The sequence below is a fragment of the Arachis ipaensis genome, chromosome B6 (assembly GCF_059453495.1).
Source record: "Arachis ipaensis isolate K30076 ecotype BB chromosome B6, ASM5945349v1, whole genome shotgun sequence".
NCBI lineage: Eukaryota > Viridiplantae > Streptophyta > Magnoliopsida > Fabales > Fabaceae > Arachis > Arachis ipaensis.
The window spans coordinates 34,611,972-34,635,946 of record NC_142441.1 but is presented as its reverse complement, the minus strand read 5'-3'; the positions used below and the strand labels follow the sequence as shown (position 1 = coordinate 34,635,946).

Here is a 23,975-nt window from a genome sequence, read left to right as displayed (position 1 = left end):
GCCTTTTGAGTCAATCTTCCATTGAGCTCCTTCTACACATATGTCCATGAGGACTTGGTCCAACCTTTGATCAAAGTTGACTCTCTTTGTGTAGGGGCGTGCATTCTCTTCCATGTTTGGCAAGTTGAACGCCAACCTCACATTTTCCGGACTAAAATCTAAGTATTTCCCCCGAACCATTGTAACATAGTTCTTTGGGTCCGGGTTCTTACTTTGATCATGGTTCTTGGTGATCCATGCATTGGCATAGAACTCTTGAACCATTAGGATGCCGACTTGTTGGATGGGATTTGTTAGAACTTCCCAACCTCTTCTTTGAATTTCATGTTGGATCTCTGGATACTCATTTCTTTTGAGTTTGAAAGGGACCTCAGGGATCACCTTCTTCTTGGCCACAACATCATAGAAGTGGTCTTGATGGGCTTTGGAGATGAACCTTTCCATCTCCCATGACTCGGAGGTGGAAGCTTTTGTCTTCCCTTTTCCTTTTCTAGAGGATTCTCTGGTCTTAGGTGCCATCAATGGTAATGGAAAAACAAAAAGTTTATGCTTTTACCACACCAAACTTAGAATTTTTCTCGCCCTCGAGCAAGAGAAGAAAGAATAGAAGAAGAAGAAGAAGAAATGGAGGAGAGGGAGAAGGGTTGTGTTTCGGCCAAGAAGAGAAGAGAGGGTTGTGTTGTGTGAAAATGAGGAAGAATGGAAGGCTTTATATAGGGAAGGGAGGGGGGTTAAGGTTCGGCCATTTAGGGTGGGTTTGGGTGGAAAATTGATCTTGAATTTTGAAGGTAGGTGGAGTTTATGAGCTAGGTTTATGGGGAAGAGTGGATGGATGTGAGTGGTGAAGAGGTGATGGGGAAGAGAGATTGAGGTGATTGGTGAAGGGTTTTGGGGAAGAGTGTTTATGGGATTGTGTGAAAGAGGGGTGAGAAGAAGTGAGTGGAGGTAGGTGGAGATCCTGTGGGGTCCACAGATCCTAAGATGATCCTGTGGAGTCCACAGATCCTGAGGTGTTCAAGGATTTACAACCTTGCACCAAATTAGGCATGTAAAATGCCCTTGCACACAACTCTGGGCGTTCAGCGCCAGGTTGGTGCCCATTTTGGGCGTTCAACGCCCATTTGTTGGCTATTTCTGGCGTTGAACGCCAGAACCATGCCTGTTTTAGGCGTTCAGCGCCAGCTTTTCTCCAGGGTGCAATTCTGGCGTCCAACGCCCAGATGCTGCCCATTTTGGGCGTTCAGCGCCCAGACACTGCCCATTTTGGGCGTTCAGCGCCAGAACCATGCTCTGTTCTAGTGTTGAACGCCAGACAGATGCTCCTCCAGGGTGTGATTTTTCTTCTGCTGTTTTTGATTCCGTTTTAAATTTTTTTGTTTATTTTGTGACTCCACATGATCATGAACCTATAAAGACATATAACTAAGAAAAATATAGTTAGATAAATAAAAATTGGGTTGCCTCCCAACAAGCGCTTCTTTAATGTCAATAGCTTGACAGTGGGCTCTCATGGAGCCTCACAGATGTTTAGAGCATTGTTGAGACCCTCCAACACCAAACTTAGAGTTTGGATATGGGAGTTCAACACCAAACTTAGAGTTTAACTGTGGGGGCTTTGTTTGACTCTGTTTTGAGAGAAGCTTTTTCTGCTTCCTCTCCATGGATGCAGAGAGAGATCCTTGAGTTGTAAACACAAGGTTGTCCTTATTTAATTGAAGGATCAATTCTCCTCTGTCCACATCAATCACAGCTCTTGCTGTGGCTAGGAAAGGTCTTCCTAGGATGATGGATTCATCCTCTTCCTTCCCAGTATCTAAGACTATGAAATCAGCAGGGATGTAAAGGCCTTCAACCTTTACTAACACGTCCTCTACTTGTCCATAAGCATGTTTTCTTGAATTGTCTGCCATCTCTAATGAGATTTTAGCAGCTTGCACCCCATAGATTCCCGGTTTCTCTATTACAGAGAGGGGCATGAGGTTTATTCCTGAACCAAGGTCACACAGAGCCTTAAAGATCATGGTGCCTATAATACAAGGTATTATGAACTTTCCAGGATCCTATCTCTTCTGAGGCAATATCAGTTGATCCAGATCACTTAGTTCATTGGTGAACAAGGGAGGTTCATCTTCCCAAGTCTCAATACCAAATAATTTGGCATTCAGCTTCATGATTGCACCAAGGAACTTGGCAGCTTGCTCTTCAGTAACATCCTCATTCTCTTCAGAAGAGGAATACTCATCAGAGCTCATGAATGGCATAAGGAGGTTTAATGGAATCTCTATGTTCTCTAGATGAGCCTCAGATTCCTTTGGTTCCTCAGAGGGAAACTCCTTATTGATCACTGGATGTCCCAGGAGGTCTTCCTCCTTGGGATTCACGTCCTCTCCTTCCCTTACAGGTTCGGCCATGGTGCTTATGTCAATGGCCTTGCACTCTCCTTTTGGATTCTCTTCTGTATTGCTTGGGAGAGTACTAGGAGGGATTTCAGTGATCCTTTTACTCAGCTGGCCCACTTGTGCTTCCAAATTTCTAATGGAAGACCTTGTTTCATTCATGAAACTACAGTGGCCTTAGATAGATCAGAGACTAAATTTGCTAAATTAGAAGTATTTTGTTCAGAGTTCTCTGTCTGTTGCTGAGTGGATGATGGAAAAGGTTTATTATTGTTAAACCTGTTTCTTCCACCATTATTAAAGCCTTGTTGAGGCTTTTGATCCTTCCATGAGAAATTTGGATGATTTCTCCATGATGAGTTATAGGTGTTTCCATAAGGTTCACCTAAGTAATTCACCTCTGCTATTGCAGGGTTCTCAGGATCATAAGCTTCTTCTTCAGAAGATGCCTCTTGAGTACTGTTGGATGCAGCTTGCATTCCATTCAGACTCTGAGAAATCATATTGACTTGCTGAGTCAATATTTTGTTCTGAGCCAATATGGCATTCAGAGCATCAACTTCAAGAACTCCCTTCTTCATAGGCGTCCCATTATTCACAGGATTCCTTTCAGAAGTGTACATGAACTGGTTATTTGCAACCATGTCAATGAGTTCTTGAGCTTCTGCAGGCGTTTTCTTTAGGTGAATGGATCTACCTGCAGAAGTATCTAATGACATCTTTGATAACTCAGACAGACCATCATAGAATATATCCAGGATGGTCCATTCTGAAAGCATGTCAGAAGGACACTTTTTGGTCAACTATTTGTATCTTTCCCAAGCTTCATAGAGGGATTCACCTTCTTTCTGTCTGAAGGTTTGAACATCAGCTCTAAGCTTGCTCAGCTTTTGAGGAGGAAAGAACTTGGCTAAGAAAGCCTTGACCAGCTTCTCCCAAGAGTTCAGACTATCTTTGGGTTGAGATTCCAACCAGATTCTAGGTCTGTCTCTTACAGCAAATGGGAAAAGCATGAGCCTGTAGACTTCAAGATCTACTCCATTAGTCTTAACAGTATCACAGATCTGCAAGAATTCAGTTAAGAACTGAAAAGGATCTTCAGATGGAAGTCCATGAAACTTGCAGTTCTGCTGCATCAGAGAAACTAGCTGAGGTTTCAGCTCAAAGTTGTTTGCTCCAGCGGTAGGAATGGAGATGCTCCTTCCATGTAAATTGGAGTTAGGTGCAGTAAAGTCAACAAGTATTCTCCTTGCATTATTATTATTTTCGGCTGCCATCTCTTCTTCCTGTTCGAAAATTTCTGAAAGGTTCTCTCTGGATTGTTGTAATTTAGCTTTTCTTAATTTTCTTTTCAGAGTCCTTTCAGGTTCTGGATCTGCTTCAACAAGAATGTTCTTGTCCTTGCTCCTGCTCATATGAAAAAGAGAGAATAGAAAAATAATAATAATAGGGGTCCTTTTTACCACAGTATAGAGGTCCCAGTGTGAGTTAGAAGAAAAGAAGAAGAAGAAATTCAAACACAGATGGAAGAGGGGGTTCGAATTTGGGTGAGATGAAGTGTTAGTAGATGAATAAATAAATAGAAGGAGATGAGAGAGATGGAGAATTTTTGAAAATTACTTTTGAAAAAGAGTTAGTTATTTTTGAAAATAATTTTTGAAAAGTCTTAGTAATTTTCGATAATCAAAAATTAAAATAATTAGTTAATTAAAAAGAAATTTTGAAAAAGGGGGGAGATATTTTCGAAAATTAGAGAGAGAGAGTTAGTTAGGTGGTTTTGAAAAAGATAAGAAACAAACAAAAAGTTAGTTAGTTAGTTGAAACAAATTTTTAAAAGATAAGAAGTTAGGAAGTTAGAAGAGATATTTTGAAATCAATTTTTTTGAAAAAGGTGAGATAAGAAGATATTTTTGAAAAGATATGATAGGAATTAGTTTTTGAAAAGATTTGAATTTTTAAAATCACAATTAATGACTTGATTCACAAGAAATCACAAGATATGATTCTAGAACTTAAAGTTTGAATCTTTCTTAACAAGTAAGTAACAAACTTGAAATTTTTGAATCAAAACATTAATTGATTATGTTATTTTCGAAAATTTGATATAAAAATAAGAAAAAGATTTTTGAAAAATATTTTTGGAATTTTCGAAAATAACTAAGAAATCTGAAAAAGATTTGATTTTTGAAAAAGATTTTGGAAAAGATGAGATTTTTAAATTGAAAATTTGATTTGACTCATAAAAACAACTAGATTTTTAAAATTTTTGAAAAAGTCAAATCTAATTTTCGAAATTTTAAGAGAGAAAAAGGGAAAGATATTTTTTTTATTTTTGAATTTTTATGATGAGAGAGAAAAACAAGAAAAATGATGCAATGCATGAAAGTTATGGATCAAAACAATGAATGCATGCAAGAATGCTATGAATGTCAAGATGAACACCAAGAACACTATGAAGATCATGATGAACATCAAGAACACATTTTTGAAAAATTTTTAATACAAAGAAAATATGCAAGACACCAAACTTAGAATTCTTTAATGCTTAGACATAAAGAATTCAGGAATGCATATGAAAAACAAGAAAAGACACAAAACATGCAAATGCAAAGATCAAACAAGAAGACTTACCAAGAACACTATGAATGCATGAAAATTTTCAAAAAATGCAAGATGCACATGCAATTGACACCAAACTTATAACATGACTCAAGACTCAAACAAGAAACACAAAATATTTTTGATTTTTATGATTTTATGATTTTTTTGTATTTTTATTTTAAAATTTTCGAAAATCATTTTGAAAAAGAACAAATAAGGATTCAAAAATTTTTTCATATGAATTCCAGGAATCTTGTACTCTTTAGTCTAAAGCTCCAATCTGAGGGTTAGACATGGCTTAATAGCCAGTCAAGCTTTAGAATGGATTAACATCCATTGAGGTGATTAGTTGAAGACCAATCCCAAAGGAGTTTGGGTATGGCTTTTCAGCCAGATAGGATTCAACATGTTACCATGAAACTCTAGAATTCATTCTTGAAAGTTTTGAAGCCATAGAATAATTTATTTTTGAAAACATTATTTTTATTTTATTTTTTTTATTTTTTTTCGAAAACAAAAGAAAAATTTTTGAAGACAAAACAAAAAGAAAATTACCTAATCTGAGCGACAAGATGAACCGTCAGTTGTCCAAACTCGAACAATCCCCGGCAACGGCGCCAAAAACTTGGTGCGCAGAAATTTTGATTACACTTTGATTATGTAAAATTCATCGCTCTTTCTTTCCCTGGTAATGGCGCCAAAAACATGATGCCAATACCATGGTTCACAACTTCGCACAACTAACCAGCAAGTGCACTGGGTCGTCCAAGTAATACCTTACGTGAGTAAGGGTCGAATCCCATGGAGAATGTTGGTATGAAGCAAGCTATGGTCACCTTGTAAATCTCAGTCAGGCGGATATAAAATAGTAATGGGGTTTCGAAAATAATAAATAAAATAGGGATAGAAATACTTATGTAAAGCTTTGGTGAGAATTTCAGATAAGCGAATAGAGATGCTTTCGTTCCTCTGAACCTCTGCTTTCCTGCTATCTTCATCCAATCAGTCTTACTCCTTTCCATGGCTGGCTTTATGTAATGCGTCACCATTGTCAAGGGCTACTTTCGGTCTTCTCTCGGGAAAATGATCCAAATGCCCTGTCACGGCACGGCTAATCGTCTGGAGGCATCACCCTTGTCAATGGTTATATCCTATCCTCTCAGTGAAAATGGTCAACGCACCCTGTCACGGCACGGCTATTCATCTGTCGGTTCTCGATCATGTTGGAATAGGATTTACTATCCTTTTGCGTCTGTCACTACGCCCAGCAATCACGAGTTTGAAGCTCGTCACAGTCATTCAGTCATTGAATCCTACTCGGAATACCACAGACAAGGTTTAGACTTTCCGGATTCTCTTGAATGCCACCATCATTCTAGCTTACACCACGAAGATTCCGATTAAGAGATCTAAGAGATACTCATTCAATCTAATGTAGAACGGAAGTGGTTGTCAGGCACGCGTTCATAGGGAATGATGATGATTGTCACGTTCATCACATTCAGGTTGAAGTGCGAATGAATATCTTGGAAGCGAAATAAGATGAATTGAATAGAAAATAGTAGTACTTTGCATTAATCTTTGAAGAACAGTAGAGCTCCACACCTTAATCTATGGAGTGTAGAAACTCTACCATTGAAAATACATAAGTGATAATGGAGTTCATTGGTCTCGGCCCCAGAGGGGAACCGGAGTGACCAAGACTACTATGATCCGAAGATAAAACTCAGGATGTCTAATACAATAGTAAAAAGTCCTATTTATAATAAACTAGCTACTAGGGTTTACAGAAGTAAGTAATTGATGCATAAATCCACTTCCGGGGTCCACTTGGTGTGTGCTTGGGCTGAGCTTGAAGTCTACACGTGGAGAGGTCATTCTTGGAGTTGAACGCCAGCTTTTGTGCCAGTTTGGGCGTTGAACTCCACTTTGCAGCTTGTTTCTGGCGCTGGACGCCAGAATTGGGCAGAAAGCTGGCGTTGAACGCCAGTTTGCGTCGGCTAAACTTGGGCAAAGTATAGACTATTATACATTGCTGAAAAGCCCTGGATGTCTACTTTCCAACGAAATTGGAAGCGCGCCATTTCGAGTTCTGTAGCTCCAGAAAATCTACTTTGAGTGCAGGGAGGTCAGAATCCAACAGCATCAGCAGTCCTTCTTCAACTTCTGAATCTGATTTTTGCTCAAGTCCCTCAATTTCAGCCAGAAAATACCTAAAATCACAGAAAAACACACAAACTCATAGTAAAGTCCAGAAATGTAAATTTTACATAAAAACTAATGAAAACATCCCTAAAAGTAACTAGATCCTACTAAAAACATACTAAAAACAATGCCAAAAAGCGTATAAATTATCCGCTCATCAACCACTGTCTGGAAATAACTGAAAAAAAAAAATCAGAACTCAAAGAGAGTTCCCCAGTTAAGTGCTTGTGGTGTTTCTGTGTCAAGCAAAGCTTGAGACAAAACATTTAAAGTCACAGCTAGGCTCAAGGTGAAAAGAACCAAAGAAAAAAAAAGAGAAAAAAAGAAAAAGAGAATCAAAGAAAAATTGCTATGTTCAAGGGTTAAATTGAGTTACAAAAGATCAGAGAATTCAAAATATTATCCGGATTCCAATTCCAAATGAAAGTGACATCCTTCTGATTCAAAGGAGAGTGAGATACCAAAACTATTAAAGATTGCAATTGTAAACCCCACTATAAGAAGAGACATGAGCTTAATCGAACTCTCATTCTCATGCAAATTCACATCCTAAGCCTATATCAGTTTTGGTTGCTTGAGGACAGGCAACAATTCAAGTTTGGTGTTGTGATACGTGAGCATCTTTCCTATCTTTTCCTAGTGAATTTGCATCTAATTTGTTGAGTTTAATGAAAAATTAATTATCTTTTAGCCAATATGGATGCTACTTTGAGTCTTGTGCAATTTTGTTTATTTTAGGTAGCATTCGGCTGGATTTGATGGAGTTTCTACAGCACAAGAATTAAAGGAGATGACAGCGAGGAGCGATGCGTGCGCGTGATTTAGAGCTTTCTATGGTGACGCGTGCGCGTGACTGACGCGTACGTGTGATTTGAAGATTTGCACAGCAACACGTGCGCGTGACCGACTCGTACGCATGACACGCGAAAAAGACCATCGACGCGTACGCGTAACTGACGAGTACGCGTGACATGTGCCACGTGCAGAAAATGCAGAAAAGCGCTGGGGGCAATTTCGGGGCTATTTTGACCCAGTTTCCAGCCCAGAAAAAACAGATTAGAAGTTGCAGAATGGATGAGACAAGTGGTCCCCATCCATCAACTGAAGACTTACTGATTATCTAATTAATTCTTATTTAAATTCAAATATTAATTTGAGGAAAAAATATTATTTTAGTTTTAGAAATTATATTTTAAATTATTAGGATTAGATATAAAAGGAAGAAACTTTCCTTCCCTAAAGGGGGATTCTATTCCAATTTACATTCCGTATTTTTTACAATTTACCTGAATCCTAGTTTTCTTCTCTGAACCATGAGCAACTAAACCTCCATTATTAAGGTTAGGAGCTCTGTCTATTTGTATGGATTGATTATATTGCTTTTTCTATTTTAATTTATGTATTGATTTATAATTCAAGAATTATTTTCGTTCTTTATTTTATGAATTTGGGTGGAACGGAAGTATGACCCTCTTTCTAATTGTGTTCTTGTATAACTTGGAAAAGCTCTTTACTTGAACAACAGCTTGAAAACAATTTCTCCTAAACTTCTAATTATCTGGACTTAATAGGATACGTGACATATAATCCTTTTATATTTGGGTAATTAGAGTTTTTGTGGCATATAAAATGAAATTTGAACTTCACCCTCTAATTGGAATTAATTGACCAAGGAATTGGCAATTGATGAATTTTAGAGGAGACTAGAAAGGTCTAAGGAATTAGGGTATAGTCACACATAATTTGCCATGAATTAAATCCTGCATAATTAAAATAGTTAGTAAGAAAAGTTAATCCAGAAAAATAGATAACTCTGAAACCTTAACTCCATATTTTATTCCCAATTTATTTACTTGCCCTTCTTCAATATTCTTTATATTGTTTAATGTCTTTTAAATTCCCAAACATTACTTTCTGTTTTCCTGACTAAGTCTATCACTCAATTATTGTTGCTTGATCCATCAATCCTCGTGGGATCGACCCTCACTCACCTGAGGTATTACTTGGTATGACCCGGTGCACTTGCCGGTTAGTTTGCGGTTATAGAAATTCCGCACCAATAGCCTGCTAATCATCTTATCTTTCACTTGTTGCTCTTTGAAATTCAACTAATAGATATCTTTCCATATACTACCTTTTGAAGGTAGTAACTGATTTGATAACATTATATTGGGATTCAAATTATTACAAGAACATACAATCTTCTTTCACAAATGACAATCTTCCTTTGAAAAATACCACCACCACTTAAACAGAAGAATTGTATTCTTAATCACCGCATCTCCCACCCCTAATTTACCTAACTTTTTCGGCGTCTACACCATTTTTCATTTTACAAGAGGTATACCATTGTTTCCATCCTCTTTACTCCATAAAAATCTCCTTTGCAATGCAATAAGCTTTTCTGCAACTCCCTTCGACATCTTATATAAGCTAAGATAGTAGACTGGCAAGCCATTAAGCACAAACTTGATAAGACTGAGCTTCTCTTCCACCTTATCTATAATCGGTTTCCAGGTCTTCACCAGCCAAGGATTTGCTCCTAAGGATATCCCCAAGTATCTCACAGGTAAAGCAGCTTCCGTACATCCTAGTAACCCACATATATTTCTCACCCACACTGGCTCACAATTAACCGAGATTAAATTTGACTTTTCAAAGTTAATACTCATGCCCGACATGAGTTCAAAACACCGCAAGAGACTCTTATAATTCAAAATTGTCTCTATTTTTGGTGGGCAAAACAAAATAGTGTCATCCACAAACTAGAGATGTGACAGTTCAATATTATCTCTCCCAACCAACAGTGGAGATATACGCCCATTTTTGGCTGCCTCTCTCACCATCTTGTGCAGTACATCAACAAAAAGAACAAACAAGAATGGAGATAGAGGATCTCTTTGTGTTAGACATCTCTCCATCGGCTTAGACAGTGACCCTGACGAACGGATTTCTGCTAGTAAAGAATTTTACAGATAAAGTCTCGTTGTAAGTATAGTTTCTAAACCAAAGAGAATCCTTTCGTACAAAAGTTTTGGTTGTCACTTAAGCAAACCCTTATAATCGAAGTATTTAAACCTCGGGTCGTCTCTCAAGGAATTGTAGGGAAGTATGATTTATTATTGGTTATGAAAAAGTATCTTTTTGGGTTTTTGAAATAGGGAACAGGAAAATAAATTGGCAAGAAAGTAAATTAATTATCATGAAAACCATTGCAAGGTATGAGAACTGGAAATCCCATCATAGTTATCCTTATCAATTGTGATGAGAATTGTTTATTGCTCCCACTTAGTTAACCCTTACTAAATAAAGGAAAGTCAAGTGGACCAATCAATGGGATTCCTCAAGTCCTAGTCAACTCTTATGGAAAGACTAGCTTTAGAGGAATCCAAATCAACCAGCAAATTCCGATTATCAATCAACAATGGAGTTTGATAACTCAAGTGTCACCAATTACTCAACCAAAGCAAAAGAATGTAAAAAGCTAGATTAAAATCATAAATTTGAAATACCTCAAATTGCGTTAAACATAAAATCAAATCTAACATTGAAAGGTTCATGAACCAAGGATTACTTGACACAGAAACACCACAAGCATGTGACTAAGAAAACAACTATTTGAGCTTTTAATCATGTCTGACCTCCCTAGTCATTGATGCTCAGAGCCTTGGACCTTGCTTTTATTTTTATTTTGCTGTTTCTTTTGCTTCAAGGATTAAACTTTCATTAATTTCAGAGAAATCATAATAATTCTCTAAATTCATGTTCCTTATACATCAACATCCTTTGATTCAAATTCAACTATGTACTGTTCATATCATGCATTCAGAATTAGGGCTTTGCTAGTGTGTAGATTGGTAGTTTGTTCTACATGTATAGAAGCCCACTTGTCAAATGGAAGAATGTGCACGTAAGGCTAGGGGTAGAAGATGTCGAGCAAAGGGACCCACACCTGCATTGGAGTTTGTGCTTGCAGTTGACAAAGACTGTGTTTTTGCAGTCAGTTTGGCTAGATTAAAGTTGGTGTTTATCTGATAATTAAAAAGTGATTATATTAATTATTACCTGGATTCATGGTTGGGCTTTTTGGGCTTATAATTGTGGACGTGGGCATTTGATAATTAAATTTTTAGATGAGGTATTTTCGTTTTATACAGTCCAATTTTTGGCCTTTTTAAAAAAATGTGAATAATCTACCCGAATCTCAGACAAGCCCCCAGGCCCCCACCAAAACTCCAACACTCCCACTCATGTCCTCTTCTCTCTCACTCAAAAAATCAAAGCTGAAAGAACACAAGGAAACCCTAGCGTACTAGCCGCCGTACCCACCGCAACTAGTGCAGCCGCCGCACCCACCGCAATCACTGTAGCCCCACACCCCCGTAGAACCCACAGACACTGGATCTCCTCTCCTCTGCTCGAGCGTGGTGTCTCTCTGTTCGCCGATGTCGTGCCGTGGAAGCTCCGTCGCCGTCACAGGAGTTGTGTCACCGTCGTAGAAAGCTCCGTCACCGTCCTAGAAAGCTGTGTTGCTGTTGGAGAAAGATCCATCGCCGTCGCGTGGAAGCTCTGTGGCCATCACCATATCCCTTGTTCAAGCGCTCTCTCTCTCTGTTTGCCGGTGTGGCCGTGTCCTTCGTCGTCGCCGTCACTCCCCTTCCTCCTCGCCGCCGGGAAGCAGTAAGCACTCTGACTCTCTAAGTTTTGATGCTGGTCCCAATCTCCATATTTGCAAATCACTTCAGTCGAAAGCAGACTGATTTAAGACAAATATAATTACATTTGGCATCAAAATTTTCATGATTTCTGAAATCGTGAATGAGTACATAGTCTTTTATTTTATGAAACTGGAATAATCCTGTTGATTGTTGATTTATGATTCTAGAATAATTTTCTAAAATGATGATGATGTTGATACTGATATGTTGTTGGCTTGTTGTTGATTTTCGGATGATTACTGATTGGTGATGATCAGTGGCTTTGTTTAATTATGAATGGAGTTCGATTTAGTTGAGTTACTGGATTTAATTCAGAGTTGCTGAGTTAATATTATTTATTTTGTTGATGTTTGCTTATTCTGAAATGCTGAGTTTCTGAAATGAGGATGATGTTGCTGATTTTCTGATGATTACTAATTAGTGATAATTAGTTCCTATGGGTAGTTGAATTTTTTTAATTTTTTTGGTGTAGAAATTAGGTGCAATTTTGAATTTAGTAGGTTAGAAATGATCAAATTTAAGTATTTTGAAATTATATATTAAATCCTTAATTAATATTTAATTGAACAGGTTGAACTCCGTCGAATTTCGGTCGAACAAATAAATCAGTGAACCAAATACTTTACCGGTTCATTGACTGGTTTCGTTCTCGCAACCTTGATAAAAAATGAACTAGCATAGGATACCTTTTCAGAAAAAAAAAGAAACATTTGCATAAATATTGTGTATACTTGAAATTATTCCTGTTATGGAAATTGAAAGAAAATAAGTGTTTGCAATTCTTGTTGCCGTCACGTAGGGTTGGTGGCATAAAGGTGTTCTCCTCTAGTCGCGAACGTCTACGCAGGCGTGGTATCATCACCGTCGCGATCTTCTATAGTCGCCCTTCTTGTTGTCGTGGTCACACCTGTTCCGTTTATCACCTCCGTGCGTACGAGTCTGCTGCTCGTCCGGGCTCCGTTCCCTGGTAAAGACCGATGTACGACTTCTTCAGTTGCAATTTGTTGTTGTTAATTTTTCATATCTTTGTTGTATATGGTTGGACCTCTTACTTAACTGTATGGATTAGTTTAATTTATTGTCTGTATGTTGGATTCAATACTGGGATTCCTTTCTTTGCTTAGTATACAGGTATTTGGTGGTTAAAGTTTGTTAATTCGATCAAGTAGCCCCTTTTGAGTGTTGAAAGTTTTGATTGCTTAGCATGCGTGTCTTGTTTGTTCGTTTAACTCTTCCAGTAATTTGTTGAGAATTTTAAGATTGGATTTTTTCCTAAAATAAAGGAATTGGCTCGGAATGACTGCTGATTTAGCATCCCATGTCAGAAAATGTGTATGCATCAGGTTGTGAACATATGTTAATTGGATCAACCAGTTCCCAGTGAGTCTTATATGTTTTGATTGCTTAGCAGCTGGGTGTTGTTTCTTTATTTAACCCTTCTAGTAATGTCTTGAAAATTGTAAGATTGAATTTTTTTCTTAGCATAAGTTAATTTAGCTCGGAATGACTAGTGCTTCAGCACCATAGGTTAGAAAATGTGTATGCATCAGGTTGTGAACATATATTTTAATGGGATAGACTACCTTCCTTTAATTCTTGAATGTTCTGATTGCTTAGCAAGTGCGTCTTGCTTGTTTATTTAACCTTCCAGTAATTGTTTGAAAATTGTAAGATTGATTTTTTCCGACTAAATTAATTGGCTCTGAATGAATGCTGTTTTAGCTTCCCAAGTTAGGAAATGTGTATGCATCAGATTGTGAACATATATTAGTGGGGGTCACCTAGCCCCTTTTGAGTCATGAATGTGTTGATTGCTTATCAAGCGGTTCTTGTTTGATTATATTACGCTTCAAGTAATTTTTAGAAATTTGTAAGGTTCAAAGATTTTTTTCAACTAAATTAATTGGCTGGAATTCCAATAGGTTGGGTTGAGGATGGAGGGAAGAAATGGTTTGTCTGGTGGTTGCAAGGAAGTTGGGAATGCAAGCAATGGATCAATTTGCAAAAATGATAGCACAGAGAATGGTTGTGATAGTGAAGCTCGTCAGCCCAGTTTGGATAATGATGCATCAGATTATGGAGACGTTATAGGTCTCACAGCAAGAGATATATGTAAGAAGGTCTTTCGGAGTGAGGAACGTGCTTATGATTTCTTCGCAAAACTTGGAAAATGTCTTGGGTTTGGGGTTCGAAAGGGTGACTACGGGAAAGATGAGGAGGGGAATTTGATAAGGCGAAGATTCTTTTGCAACAAGGCTGGATTAAGGGACCAAAAGCATTACAACCGAGTGGATAGAAAAAAGATCACATCGTCCAGAAATGTGCACGAATTGCAAGGCAATGCTGTCAGTATATCTTGATTGGGTATCTTGCACCTGGAAGGTAAGAAAGGTGAACCTGGAACATAATCACCCACTGACGCCCAGGATAATGGTACACATGATTCCTGGATTTCGTCGTATGTCAGATTCTGCCAAAGCACACATAGATGGGATGCAGCGGTACGACTTACCAACTTCAAAGATACTGGGGTACATGGCAGGAATTTCTGGGGGGCATTCTCTCCTTGGATTCACCAAAAATGATGCTTACAATTACATCGAGAAGAGCAAACGCGATAAGATTATGGATGGTGACACTAATGCAGCTGTCATATACCTTGAGGGAAAGGCCACAGCCGATCCGATGTCGATGGCAAGGTACAACCTCACCGATGATGGTATGTTGGCGAACCTGTTCTGGGCTTATGGAGCGAGTCGAGTTGATTACCAATATTTTGGTGACGTCCTTTCGTTTGACTCAACCTACAAGAAAAACAAATATAAGAGGCCGTTGGTCATATTCTCTGGCACGAATAACCATAAACAAACAACAATCTTTGGCTTTGGTCTTGTTTTGGATGAGAACATACCTTCTTACACGTGGATGCTCGAGAGCCTGGTTGAAGTAATGTGTGGCAAGACACCGTCTGTAGTTGTTACAGACGGAGATGATGCCATGATTGCAGCTGTGCGAAAAGTTTTCCCACGAGCAACTCATAGGCTGTGTGCGTGGCACCTACAAAGAAATGTAACCTCGAACTCAAACGAAGAAATGTTTCGGGATGTGTTTGCAAAGTGGTTATATGCTGACATGAAAATTGCTGACTTTGAGGCTGAGTGGGCTCAGGCAGTGATAGACTTTGAATTGGGTGACAAGTTATGGGCTTCCCAGATCTACGAAAAGCGGGAGATATGGGCCAATTCATATCTGCGGAACAAGTTTTGTGCTGGCTTTTGGACGACATCTAGGTGCGAGGGAATCAACGCTAATGTAAAAAAATTCCTCACTTCTAGGTACAGCATTCTAGAACTTGTTCAGAATCTCGAGTTGCTTGTTCGGGAGTACCAAAACAATGAGCTTCTTGCAAAGTTTAATACATTATATGGCATGCCGGTCATCACAAGTTGCTTGGATTCCATTGAAAGATCTGCTGCAAAAGTGTATACCTAAGCTGTATTCAACGAGGTTAGAAAAGAGATAGATCGGGTGGGCACAGTTAACTTTGTTAGTCGAAAGAGGGTCTCCACAACAATGTTGTATATCACAGAAGACTACGGTAACCCGGGAAGACGAGTTATGATGCTATTCGAGAATAATGTGGTTAAGTTAGAATGTCGTTGTCGGTTATGGGAATGAGTGGAGTACCCTTGTAGGTACATGTTTTTCGTTATGAAGCACGAGCATTTGTATGCTATTCCCGATCGCTTGATAATTAAAAGATGGAGACAAGATGCCAAGGACATCGGACAGTATGTTGATGACATCGAAGAGGAATCCGAGAGGGGCTTTTTGCTGAGGCATGGTGCCCTTTATGCAGCTTCTCAGTGGATGCTTTTCGTCGGTGCCAAGAAGCAAGAGCTGTTTAGAGTTGCATTGAATGGGATTAGAAACGTTTGCAGGGACCTGGAAAATGGGAATGCTAAACCCACAGATGGTGCTTCGAAGAGGGTTGATGTCGGCATTAGAGACCCTGTGGTTGTTAGAACGAAAGGAGCACCTTCTTCGAAGAAGTTAAAGTCGAAGAAAAGAAGGTGTACTACTTGTAGAAAAACAGGGCACACTAAAAGGAGGTGTACAGTTAGCAGGAGGTCCTTTAATGAAACAGATGCCACGAAAGGTGCTGATATATCCAACACAGACCGTGCGGAGGTATTCCCGCTACATAATCAGTTGATAAGGATTACTATTTGTATTTTGTCAAAAAAAAAATTTTAATTGTATCTAAGTTTTTCACTAATGAATTGTGCACCCATCACGAGTTTATTGTGTATTTACTGATCCATATTAGGTTAAGAATGTTGAGGCGGACTGCAAGAAAGGAGTAACTATAGCAGGTGTTGATGTCGATGTATTGGAGGAACATCTGAGTGGTGACAAAAAATGTGACGGTGATCGGATAGTTTGCACAGCTCAAAGCCAGAACATGCAAGAGTTAGGCGATCAGAATGAACTTGACTGGGAAACAAAGGTGCTTAAATCTTGCCTAGCTGATACGTGTTGTGTTTAGTTGAAATGGAAGTTTACCTTATTGGTATTATCGTGACGATGTTTCTAATTGTAGGTCATGGATATTTTGAGGAAGCTGAATCCAAGAACGGAAGCCAAGTCTTGATGCATGGGGGAGGTGTGTGATTGCAATATGAACTGTTATTTATTTATTTTTTGGCATACTAGCCTTGTGTACTTTGGATGCCTATGTGTAAATGGCAATCTAATGGAGATGATTCCCCGTGGGTGTGGTCCAACTTTTCCATCCTTTAAAATGAATTTTGCCTTCCTCTGGCCTCGTAACTTATCCGGCTGATAATCCTTGCCATTCCTTTTAACAACAAAGAAAAAAAGGAATCATTGCCATCGATGTATGTCATTATTTAGCAACAATTTGATTTTGGGTATTTTTTTTATTTGGATCCTGATAAATGTAAGAGCAGATTAAATAGTGCCAAAAGGCCCAATTCATAGTTACACTTAGGTCCTGTAATCCATGATAGGAAATGCCAAATGTTCACGACATAGGGAAGGGGAGGTGTACAACCCTGAGTAATTAAAAGAAGTAAAAAAATTGCCAGAAACTTAAGGAACAAATAGAAACGAAGAATAGATTTACTAATCAAAGGAAAGTTGAAGACTTTTTTTTAGAGGCCAAAATAAAAGAGGTATTGTCATTGGAAGTCATATGCAAATTTTCTTCATTAAATGTGGAGATAAAAATTGCAGAATATGATGGCCTCATCCCTGTTATCATCTACATCGATAAGTTGACAAAAAGGAATGGTGATTTCTTTCTTTAATTATCTTAAGAACGAGATCACACAAATATTGATATGATATATAACAACGTAATATAAAGTCTTAGCATAAGATGATTAATACATGATAAAGTCTTGCATGTCTTGTCATAGTTGTGCATGCAAACACGTGTGAACTACGAACTAATGCTTGCAATAATGCGAGTCAGAAAACAACAAAAATGGCATGTGCCCAGGACGGTTGTATTCGGGTCGCATTACTAAGGCCTAGGATAACATTTCATCCACGACATCCACTTCAAGTACATACATCTTCACAAAATATTATAACTAACTGCCTTCCTCAGAAGAGGCCTATATGGTTGGGCTTTGACTACTAACGCTAATCACCGGCGATGCCTTTGAGGATTTGTTTTGGATGCCTTCTGAGGCTTTTGGCCAGAACCCCTCACCGTATTATCCCAATATTCAACCGCTCTTTGACAGATTTTGGACCTTATTGGGTTGGCCCTTGACATGACCAAATCCACCGCCAGCTGCATCCGGTGGGTGTCATTTACAATCTGCGAAGAATAATTGTTCGTTAAAAGAGTTGAAGGAGAAACCTACTTAAGTAATGCAAGGGGTATCATAAATTTAGAATGGCCTGGTACCTCGAGATCGTACGAAGTCCACAACTCAGACAGTTGCATCCATTGCGTAACCCAGACCCCGCAGTCTAGTCTGATCAAGGGTAGTACGATCAACACCAACAAAATCAGGATATCAAATTTGTGTAAAAACGTGAATTTTATAAGATGCAGAGGATATGGTGTGCTCATGAATTTGGTCGCTGTTGGCTGGTCATGGGCTCTCGGACCTCAAACTCTGACCTTTCTGGACATTTGCTCTCCTTCTTCCTATAAAATTTCCTATCCTTGAGTAGCCTAAGCAGGAAAAATGCCTGCTTGGAAATTTGTGATGTACAAACACAATGCCGATAAGCAAGGTATGGATAAGATACATATATGTGTGATGCAAAGAAAAAAAATTATTATGTATTTAAGCAACCAAAAAATGGAAACAGTGTTCGGAATTAAATTTTGACCCATAGATATTTCATGATGAAATCCTAAGCCATGAAAATATTATTAATTAATTCAAACAAAGCAGAGTACTGAATTTTAAGTAACAATTAAAATATATTCTAGTATTCTACCAAAAATTTTTATTATTTATTATTTGTGTAAAGGACGCCATTATTAATCTTTATATTCATTTCTTGAATCAATTTCAATGATATATATATGTTAGACCGCTTCTAACTTTGCAAATAACTATCATTACATATAAAAAAAAAAGAGTACGTAACTTTATCTTAAAATGGGTTAGCATAAAATGTTGAAATCAATGGACAGATCATTAATTAAATTTACACCACACATATGTTTCATAAATTTAAACACCACTATGTGGAAAAACCATGATGGCAACTACATACCACGTACTCCATTTGATCCATTCTGCCTTCACGCGCGTCGATGTCTTTAGCAGAGTCCAGATATATAAGAGCTTTTTCGCACAAGTCCACAACCATAAGGTACCGGTGTTGATCCTTGTTCAAGGGAATGTAAATCTAGGATGAAAAAAAAGGACGTTTTCAGCCATTAAGTCATGAGTTGCCTCTTTTTTCTTAAAATGAACTACGTTAAATGTCTAACCTTTGCCGTCTCGTCAACATATTTCATGTATTTGTGATGAATAAAGGCCATAGTTTCCTTGCAATAAGTGGAAGGGTTCAAAGCAATTTGCTACATCAATAGAATAAGGATTATGACTGAATGATTGCCACATGTACGCTAAGGAAGTGTTTATCATTTAATGGGTTCCAATGGACACTTACAGCAAATGTGGTCGGAAGCCACCATACAGAATCATGATGCTCATCATTAAGCATGGTTCTACGAGGTTTATAACCTAAGCGTGTATAAAAAAAATAAAAAATGGCTGAAGTCAAATACCACTTGCTGGTCAAAAGAACACTTATGATTCCTTTAAATAACTCATGAATGCTCATTACAAATAGCATGTTATAAGTCACCACTTACATCGTCCACAACCTCCTCACGGGGATGCAACGACCAGAATCCATGTCTAGCTCCGTGGCAATGTTCCCCAGAATACAATATCTCGCTGGAAAAAAAATTCGAAAACAATGTTAGCAGATAATCCTTCTTCATGAAATGATGCATACGGTTAGAAACATACGTGTGCACTGTGTTTTACGACTTAATGTCGAGGACGTACCCCTGTTCCAGGTCTCTGGCGAAAATTTAGGCTGCTACGGCTAGTTCCGTTGTGATAAATTTCATCCCCTTTGGTGGTCTGAAATCTACATCCAAGAACTATTGACATAGCAAACTACAGTGTAAGCCATCAAGTATCGCCAACTGTGCAGAAAATCGAAAGCATATACAAATACCTTAGGCATATCATCTGATGATAGTAGCCCATCTTTCTTAATCTCAAACAGCAACGGTGTAACATCCCCCGGATTCTCCTCTGTCACTTCTCTCCCATGCTCCTCCTCGCTACTGTCAAAGTCTAGCCTTCTCTGCATAGCAAAGTTGCGAACCTCATTTCATCCCCAGGTAAAATGGAAGATTGCACAATATGGATAAAATACATGAAGGAGAAAATACCTTCAGTGGATGATCTGAGTCAACGACCCATCTCGACCCCAACGTCTTTTTTGCCTGGGACCTTGTAGTCATACCTTTGATCGCGACGACAGCCTCCTTCTTTCCAGGCCAGTCTGCCTCACACGGTTCAACCCCAGCTTGGGGATAATGCTTCCTGCGCTGGTCCGCATATTCTTCCCATAAAATCTCTAGTATCTTTCCGTGGCTCATGATGCAGTCGAAAAGCGTTTTCAATGTACGGGCTTGGAAAGCCTGCAGTGCTCGTGTGGTGCTAACATTTTCCATGAGATGCTGCTCAAAAACACCACCATACCAGTCAGTATGCTATGAAATAGAAAACAACATAACACAATCTTACCATCGATGAAATGGATAAGTACAACTGACCCGGCAAAGTTTGTTGAAAACAACAACCAACGGATCTTCACCTTGTATTAAGTCTTCTACCGTCAGTTTTGGAAGGTCACTGAAACAAACATATCTTAGATTTTAACCCGACAATGAACCAACGATGCAAAGGGGTGTTGCGGAAAAAAATTTTCCATACCGTATACCATCGGCGGAAGAGTCTTCTGCAGTGGGGTGATTTGCATCCTCCTTCTTCTCTGATTCCCTTAAACCTTCCATTCTGTTGACTTGCACGACAAGAGTTCTATTTTGTCACAAACTGAAGGTAGTTTATACATGCGAGGACGAGGTTTGATAGAATACTTAACCCAAGTCGCGTACAAATAGTCGGGCTGGTCTCAGTTGGAAGGCCCAAATAAAGAATTGGCCCATCCACCCGTCCACACCATATTTTACGAAGCCTTATTTTAGTAGAGTACAAAAGGTTCGAAGCATAAATTTGGCTGAATGCTTTTGACCGGGAGATTAAAACCACTCCCAACGCATTATCACTCGCTAAACCCAACGACCCCTAAGTTGCCTTGCAGCTCCCCCTCATGATTGACGGGGTAAGCATACTTGAGATGACAATTACGACGTGACTATAACAATCTCGATCATGTTTTCCTCCAATTTACAGAACAATTGACGCCCTACCCATCAGCATGAAATTTTTTGTTATTACCAAATCATGATAGGTTTTTCCTTTTAATTTTGTGAATATCACCCCAATTTGTTTTAACATGATCCTTTAAAGTGAATTTACCCTAAACCATACTATAGTTTTATATAATTTACTTTTGGCATAATAAATTGTTTCGGATTTTTAACCTTTATCTTGATCATATCTTGAGTATATTCATTTCTATTTATAGTTTATGTACATATAATTTAGGAATAAAATATTTTGGAGTCATGATTATTCAATATAGACATGTTTAGTCATAGTAGAGTCAATAGTAAAATTCAGGACTAAACCTCCCTTATAGAGAGTTAATGTATTCATCCTGTAGATACCGAAAGAATAAAATATATAACGTAAACTGGCATACCACATGCACAACTAATCAAAATTAAGTACAATTGTGGAATTAACTGACGTCATCGTTCGTTCTGGTTTAAGTATAAAAATTTAATTTTCATGAATAACACGGAAAAGCCCATGCACGGACTATACTAATGTACCACGAAGCCAACTTTCACGAACCCACAATAAACTTGTTAATACTACATAGAACACATTTCCATGCGCTTCCTAACTAAGAATACCTTTAACGCAACAATGATACCACTACAGAAAACATGTAACTTGCTTATGAAGACCCAAACCCCTAATATAAGAAATCACTAACCACTAGCCGTTGAAAATTTCTTGAAACCTTGAGAGTTGGCTAACCAATTCCGCATTCTCCTCCTCCAACACACGAACACGCTCCCTCAAGCCAGCTACCGTCTCAGACCTAGAAGATTCATGTGGATCTTGCATGCGGACCATGACTCTATAGTTGTAATCATGTATCTTATACCCAGTTGCGCCTAACACCCGTTCCAACATCAGGAATGCCACTTCTTGCCTGGCACTTCTCTCATCTGCATATGCAGGACCATACACCACAAGGTCTAACCCTCTGCCATTTTCTGGGAGCACGATCGTATAGCGGAACATTAACCCCACCCTTGGAATCGGATGGTTGTGGGACATATATAGGACTCCCGATCTGCAAAATCGTGCAAATCCTTAGCAGCATCAATTTCATATCCTCCACGTGGATGAACGTACTGCCATTCGTCCCCATGCTAGATTGGCCACCTACATCCAAAATAACGGAAATAAATACCAACAAAATTAAAAACGCAGGAAAAAAGGACTTAATCCATGAGAAGTTATGAAAACCGAAACTGCCACATCAGTTGCCCGCACAGTCGAACTTCTCAGTTGATGCAATGGTATCCTCACGAAGCAAACGGGGCAAATCCATGTCATACACAGTTCGTGTTTTTCCATGCGATGGAAGGTCTTCATGAAGCATGATTTCCCCCGCCCGTAGCCAAGATTATGCCTCCTCCAACACCCGGAAGCCTTAGTACTCATTGTTTCTAAAACCAACCACTTGTTGCTCACACTCCATCCAAGTGGTGTATATCCCGGGGCATTTGCCCTTTCTCACGGCATAATAAGGGTATCGTCCACTCTGCATCCCCTAACTACCACTTTAGTAAAAATTTATAACGTTTAAATGGTGGTGGGAGATTTATGCGATTCTAAAAACAATGACCCTCCTCAATATATAGTCCAACCCCCTCACTTGAACCCACTTCCCTCCCGTATTCACGTTGTCTTTTACTAGTCTCGTCCTAACTACGACAATTCTCCATAAAAAATGTTGCATGCATTTATTTATTTCTCTATCGAAAAAAGCCTACACAAATACTCATACCGACAAAATTCCTAAATTTAAAATCCTAAACCCCAACAATGCCAACGTATTTCTGTAATACATTAACTGGTAGTGGATCAGATATACCAAAGACCATTTAAAATTTTCTAAAAAAATAAAAATATTTAACTATGATAGAAAGGCCTCTAATTTCGTTACTTACCTTAAAAGTGATGTTTAGAGAAATATATTCTTTAATTACACTAGAAGTTGTGTTTCGTCAAATATATTCTTTACGGGATTTAATAACTCATGTAGAGCATATTTAATAATTCTTAACGAGTTAATCGGACCCACAGTAATTATTAATCTCGTTGTCTAATTAAAATTATTTTTAAAAGGGTATTATATTGTTTTCATTTTCTAAAAACAAATAACTGAAAGCTACGACACCAAGCCCTACAAAACACCATTCAAAATTAAAGTTCTTCAATATTCATTATTATTACTATCATGTGAAGTTACCTTAACATCAAGTGAGATTTTTCAGCCAAATTAAAGTTCTTCAACCCATTATTATTACTACCACGTGATTTTACCTTAACAGCAGGTGAGATATTTTCAGTCAGAGATAATATCACCTACTATCACCTACCATATCTCTTTGTATAGTCACATCAATCGTCGAAGGCTGCACTGATGGGTGATAGATTCTCATTGATATTCTCTTCATCCTATTGGATAAATTATTTGCTCAATGAAAAAACTTCACCGAATTGAACATAGTCACATAGTTTAGTTAGGGTAACCAAACTAGGATTTGAATTCTTATTTGAAATTGTTTACTATACATATATATCACCATCAAAAATGACTCTAACTAAAATATCTTCACAGACATGGTAAGAAATAACACACTTTCACAAATTACCGAAGGTTTGGAATGTACATATATAAATTATAAAGTTTAAGACATGTAAAGTTGGATCTAACAAAGCAAACACATATCTTTATTGTTGGTATTTTATATTTGATACATACTAATTCACTTTCAATAATTACTATTCACATTTAAGTGAAAATTCAATTTAAATGAAATATTGTTAAATACTAGTATTTTTCCTAAATTCGGTAAATGGGACAGGCCTTGTAATGTCTCAGTAATAGCATCAGCAAAAAAAGATGTATTTTATTTATTTATTTTAACAATAAGAGAAATTATATTATGCAATTTTTATAATTCTATATACTCATATAGTCGATGTTTAAGGTCAAAGTTTGTGTTTTTGTGCTTCAGAAGATAAACAAATTATAACAT

The 23,975-nt window shown here is 38.1% G+C and overlaps 1 non-coding gene and 1 pseudogene across 1 annotated transcript; both read left to right on the top strand.

Moving 5' to 3' along the window:
* Nucleotides 1–3,169: 3,169 nt before the first annotated feature.
* Nucleotides 3,170–3,277, top strand: LOC148555114 (small nucleolar RNA R71). Its single transcript, XR_015887071.1, has one exon. It is a non-coding gene; the product is annotated as a small nucleolar RNA R71 (small nucleolar RNA).
* A 10,665-nt stretch (nucleotides 3,278–13,942) lies between these two features.
* LOC107648653 (protein FAR1-RELATED SEQUENCE 5-like) lies at nucleotides 13,943–16,574 on the top strand (annotated as a pseudogene).
* Nucleotides 16,575–23,975: the final 7,401 nt, after the last annotated feature.